The 5,906-nt window shown below is 45.0% G+C and overlaps 1 pseudogene across 1 annotated transcript; it reads right to left on the bottom strand.

The window, feature by feature from the left end:
- Positions 1-4,193: 4,193 nt before the first annotated feature.
- Positions 4,194-5,664, bottom strand: LOC308552111 (heterogeneous nuclear ribonucleoprotein A1-like; annotated as a pseudogene). The gene is made up of 3 exons: positions 4,932-5,664; positions 4,692-4,779; positions 4,194-4,442 (listed from the first exon to the last, which is right to left on the bottom strand). The product of its transcript is annotated as a heterogeneous nuclear ribonucleoprotein A1-like (transcript).
- Between the last annotated feature and the right edge of the window lie 242 nt (positions 5,665-5,906).

The following is a 5,906-nucleotide window of genomic DNA, read 5'->3' as shown; positions in this document are numbered from 1 at the left end:
TATTTATGCACTTCAATTGAGAGAAAGAGAGAGAGGGAGGGAGAGAGAAAGAGACGCGGGGGAGAGAGAGAAGGGGCTGGATGTATCAGAGGGTAAAAACAGCTTCACTTTACCCACATCATCTCTCCCTCAAAGCAGCACAGCTTATGGTCAAGAAACTACATTCATCACATGTTAGGAATACTGGTTGCAACCACACATGATAAGAAAATTATCGCACACTGAATACTTTATTGGTGTTTGAGAATTTAAAAGTAATTTCTTTAAAATTACATAATTAAAAAAAGCCACATTTGTGAAATGCTGTCGTTTGGGTCCTGATTCTGGAAGTCTTCCACTGAGAGTGCTGTAATCTATTCCACGTTCCTGTGGAGGTAATGTGGTGACATGGTATCGTAACGGATCCTCTAAGTGCTGTATGCAGAGGGATACAGCAACTGAGTCACCTGCGCGCTCGGTAGAACAGTCACTCCTTTCTCCCTGTTTCTCATCTGTCTGGACAGGTTTGCACAGACACCTTGAAAACAGAAATGCAAGACCAATTTCTTATCTCAGACCAGCAAACAGAGCGGACTATGTTCTTCTAGACTGGACTGCAAGTAGACTCCTCCCAGGGGACACGGGGAGAGCCAAGCACTCACAAACCTCCCTTCGAAATTGAATAGCTTTCCTTCTAAATGTCTAGGAAACTTTAGAAATTAAATTATATTGTTTGTATGTGCACATGTATTTTAAACTTACATAAATGGATCTCATTCTGTTTCATAGTCTTTCCCTGAACACGGCTTTGAATTCTAACCTGTATAGTTTTGTGTACTTTGTGCTCTGTCACTACTAACTCTGTGGCATGAATGTCATCTACCTCCTCTGTTGGGTTGCGTCCAACTGTCTGTAACTGCAAACATCACGGTAAATGACTGTCTTCATAATCCTTTATGGGCCTGGTGAGAATTTGTTTGGAATATATCTCAGAAGCAGAATCTGTAATCTGTTCTAATTAGATACACTGCTAGGAAATTCTGCTTCTGAACTATAAGTGAATTCTCACCCAGGCCCATAAGTGTGTGTGTGTGTGTGTGTGTGTGTGTGTTCACACACATAAATCTATTTGATCAGTACCTCCAGTTCACTCTCCAGAATGGCTGCTCCAGTTAAGCCTCCCACATTTATCTAAAGATAAATAAATAATGACTCTATGGCCTTATCCAACTTTTTAATATCTTGCCGATCTTACAGGAGTAAATACCTAACCGCTGTTTTAATGAGCAGTTTTCTGATTACTAGTGAATTAGGTCATCTCTTCATGTGCTTGTAGGTATTTGGAGTTCCTCTTCTGTAAATTGTCTGCTCCTGTTCTTGCCTTTTCCCACTAAGACTCCTGTCTTATTCTCGGTGATGTGAAGGGGTATCTTACATATTACACAAAACAGTCTCTTATCAATTTTGGGCATCGTAGACATTACCCATCATTTCTCTGTCACCTTTGTCCATGATATCCTTAACTAACAGATACCCAGATATGCAGGGTGAAAACATTGTGGGTTTAGATTTAGAGATGAATCCCCTTTGAGGGGGTCTTGCTGAGAAGCTGAAGGGGGTTGCCCCAGATTTCACCACGAGTCAAGGCGGGTCTCCATTCCCCATGGCCCAGTGAACAAAGGGAAGGAAGGTGGGCAGGAGTGGGCGAGTGCTATGGAAGACAATCTAAGGCAACACTCTCTAGGAGATGGCTCATGTATTTGAGGGGAGAAAGTCCCACTATTAACAAAAAGGTAGTCATCTGGGAGAAACTGAAGTCTGTAACCCCGCAGTTCCTGCTCTTTTACTCTGACTTCGTTTCCCATGTCTTGCTCACTCCTCCTTCCCTCTTTGTGTGTGTGTGTTTAATTATCTTCTCCAACATTATTCTGAAAGTTCTGGCTAATGCAAAAACCTGAGGAAAAGAAAAATAAGTACAGAGATATAAACATCACAATTGTCCTCTAAGGAGAGATGTTGACATACACACCGCTGTAGACAAGAAAGGGGTGCTGTAATAAATGTCACGGACAGTAGGTTCAGGGTGACCTGATCGGAAATTCCTAACTGGGCAGGTCATGGTGGGCGCTCACGCCCGGAGTATCACTTCAGTAAAAGGTTAATCTTGGCCTTAAGCAAGCCCTGCCCATTGTTTCTCAGCATCTAGGTTAACGCACCTCTTTTCAGACCTCTGGGAAGTGAAAATACCCCCAAGAGAACACAGAATCCCCCCCTGGCTTTCTCCCACCTCTGTGTAATCTTCTATATGTTCCCTCCTTAATTCTGAGAAACATTTTCTCAGTTGGTTGAGATCTTGCTTCCAGGCATATCCTCTGTTTGGCTCAAATACATTTCTATAAAAATCCTTTGCAGGCTTGCACGGTCCTACTTCCACAGAACACAGTTGATTTTTATTATGTATCATCTGCAGGGAGAAATAAAGGGATTTTGTATAATAAACATCTTATGGAAAACTTTCCAAATCTCCAGTTGAGACATTGTTTCCTCTCCCCAAGGTTCCAGACTCAAGGCAGCTGAGACAAATGTCCTCCGCTCTGTCGCCTGCTGAGGCTCTGTCCCAGCACAGCGCTCTCTTCCCCCGTCCCCCCCCCCCCCCCCCGTCGTGTCCCCCCCCCCCCCCCCCCCCCCCCGCACGCTCTGATGCAACCACACCTGCCGCCTGCCAGGCAGAAGCGAGCCCTGGGCCTTCCATGCCTATGTCCTGCATGCACCACATTCTCTAAACGGTTGAGGGCCATGTGGGACCTTTACAAAGGAAACTTTTGTGGTTTTTTTTTTAAATTTTTATCTTTACTGATTTCAGAGAGATGAAGGGAGAGGGAGAGAGAGACAGAAACATCAATGATGAGAGTCATTGATCGGCTGCCTCCTGCACGCCCCCGACTGGGGATCGAGCCCGAAACCCGGGCATGTGTCCTGACTGGGAATCAAACTGTGATCTCCTGGATCCCAGGTCAATGCTCAACCGCTGAGCCACGCGGGCCGGGCTACGCAAAAAAACTTTTAGGAAGAGGAGTTCTTTTCTTACCCTGAAATCGCCTATAGGATGAAACTTCTCAGGAAGGCATTTCTCACATCTATTGAACATAACTTTTAGAACCTAATTTGGCATTTAACACTATATTTCTTGGTATTTTAACAGGGCGTTTGGAGACATACACATGCTGGCTATTTCACAAGCCAGCACACACAGCTTCTGCGTTAATTGCCGGGGTGAACAGTCTGAGAGCTGCTATGCAGATACTCAGCAACGAGACTGAAGATCACTCAACCTTCCGCATCTGGCAGAACAGCCTTATGAATCACTTCACGCAAAACACTTAACCATTACTGCTCTAAAACTTAGAGAGAAAAGAATATGAAGAAATACCATCGCCCCTGGAAGTTGTGTGTGTGCGTGCGTGTGTGTGCACACATGTACATTCTGGCACGTGTGTTCCATGTCCTCCTGACTGAAAGATAATGATGAAAGTTGACTACTCATGTGGAAAGTTATTTTACAATACCCCCAAGTATATCCTTTTATCCCGTGTAATTTTCCAAATAATGAATGTAAATTTCTTTCACTTTAAAATATCTTTTAAATTTTAAGTAAAAGACATTAATTTTGAGATCCCACTGTAGGAAAGACATCATGCTAGGCGCCTTAGCTTTGTATTTTTCAGGACACAGGAAAAGGCCGTGAAATGAAGCAAAAAATTCAAAGGGCACTACAATATGGCTTATGTAATATTTAGGGCTGATTTCCAGGTCACAACACAGTAACTGTCAATTCAGCTAGACCAAGGTTTCCGAAGACAATGGCTTCTGTGCCCAAGCAGGTTGTTAAACAAATTTCAAATGGAACCTGGCGTTACCCTGAAGGAATTCCAACTTCACACAGTTGGGGTAATTTACCAAGATGGCTTTGGAGCAGACTAACTTTACAGAGTACATTTAAAAAAAGACACATTTATTCAGCATCATGATCAGACTATTACATTTAGCAATCAATAGTATGGGTGCAAACAAAAAACTACGTGAAAACCCTTTATTGGAATGCTTTCCACTTTCCACAGAACAGAAACTAAAATAGCCTGTTACACAATTAGTTACAAATACAGTCCTCGAGTATTTGCCCATTCACGTGAGTACTGCCTAAAACATATCTTCTTTGTAGAAGCTAGGCCCTGCCACCACTGTGCTTGGCTGAGTTCACGAACCTGCTGTAAACTGTAGCTACCCGGTCCCCTCTCTGGCTCTCCTCCCCTGCTAAGCTTTGTCTACTGGCAGTAAATAAAACCTTCTGCCACTGCCATAGCTACTGCTGCTGCTGGAGCCGCCACAGCCACCTTGGTTTTGTGATTTGTTAAAGTATTGGGCTCCACCACCATAAGGGACAAAGCTTCTGCCTCCAAAGTTTCCTTTTTTCAATTTAATGAACAAACGGAACTACACAAAAAATAGTGACAGACTCATAGATAGAGAGCAGGCAGACAGCCTGGGGGGGTGGCGGGGGGTTGGGAGGCAGGGGTTGAGCGAAAATGAAGAAAGAAGAGAGAGAACCCATGGAGATGGACAACAGCGTGGTGATTTCAGGGGTGCAGTGGGATGGGTGGAAGAGGGCATAGGGGGGATAAATGGTTATGGGGGAAAAATTTAATCAGAGTTTCCTCCTTTCGTGGGTCCAAAATTTGAAGATTGATTGTTGTAATTGCCAAAATCATTGTAGCTTCCACCACCTCCAAAATCGCTTCCTCCACTAAAGCTGCCTCTGCCCCCTCGGTTGTTTTAGCCGTCACAGCCACCACTCCCGCCACAGCCACTGCCCCGGTTTCCATAAGCCTGCCCGCCACTTCCAGAGCCTCTGCTTCCTCCAGAGTAACCAGGGCCACCTCCTCCATAACCACCACATTACCAAATCCATTACAGCCATCCCCACTGCCACCATAGCCACCACACCACCACGGCTGCCACCAAAGCCACCTTGACCACTGAAGTTTCCTCCATGACCAAGGTTGTCATTCCCACCAAAGCCACCGCCACGACCACCTCTGAAGTTTCCAGAACCACTTGGACTTCTTTGAGAGGATGAGGCACTAGCCATCTCTTGCTTAGACAGGGCTTTCCTTACCTCGCAGTTGTGGCCATTCACAGTATGGTGTTTCTGAATCACACTCTTGTCTACAGAGTCATGGTCATCAAAGGTTACAAGAGCAAAGCCTCTTTTTTTGCCACTGCCCTAGTCAGTCACGATTTCAATCACTTTGATTTTCTTACACTGTTCAAAATAATCTCTTAGGTAATGTTCTTCAGTGTCTTCTTTAATGCGATCAACAAAAATCTTTTTGACAGTTAAATGGGCACCAGGTCTTTGAGAATCTTCTCTTGAGATGGCCCTCTCTGGTTCCACACTCTTCCATCCGCCTTGCATTCATGACTGCATCTGTGTCCTCTACAGTCGCATTGTGACAAACACAGTGCCTCTGGAGCACTTGGTGGTTGGATCTCTCATCACCACAGTCTTTGAGCACCCTCATTGCTCAACATGGACCCCCAGATTCTCATCAGTTGTTTCAAAGCACAAACCTTGATTAAGAGCTTCCGCAGCTGTTCCGGTTCTTTGGGAGACTCTGACTTAGTCATGACGATTTCGGGAGGGGAGGCAGTGTTGTTCGTGCCCCAGGATAACCCGACCTGGGCAGGTAGAACTTGAGGGTATTTATCTTTCAACTCTCATCATGCTGGGCCTAGTGACTGTCCTAGGGGCATTAAGTTGCCTCTCCACAGGCCAAGCACAGTGAAAGGCCTCCCAAGTTCATGCAGCAGGACACCACAGCTATGAACTAGAACACCTAGTGCCAAAGGGAAGGCATGAGGCAACAACT

This window comes from Miniopterus schreibersii (genome assembly GCF_964146895.1).
Source record: "Miniopterus schreibersii genome assembly, chromosome: 2".
In the NCBI taxonomy this organism is placed as follows: Eukaryota; Metazoa; Chordata; class Mammalia; order Chiroptera; family Miniopteridae; genus Miniopterus; species Miniopterus schreibersii.
This window is presented reverse-complemented; position numbering and strand designations above follow the sequence as displayed.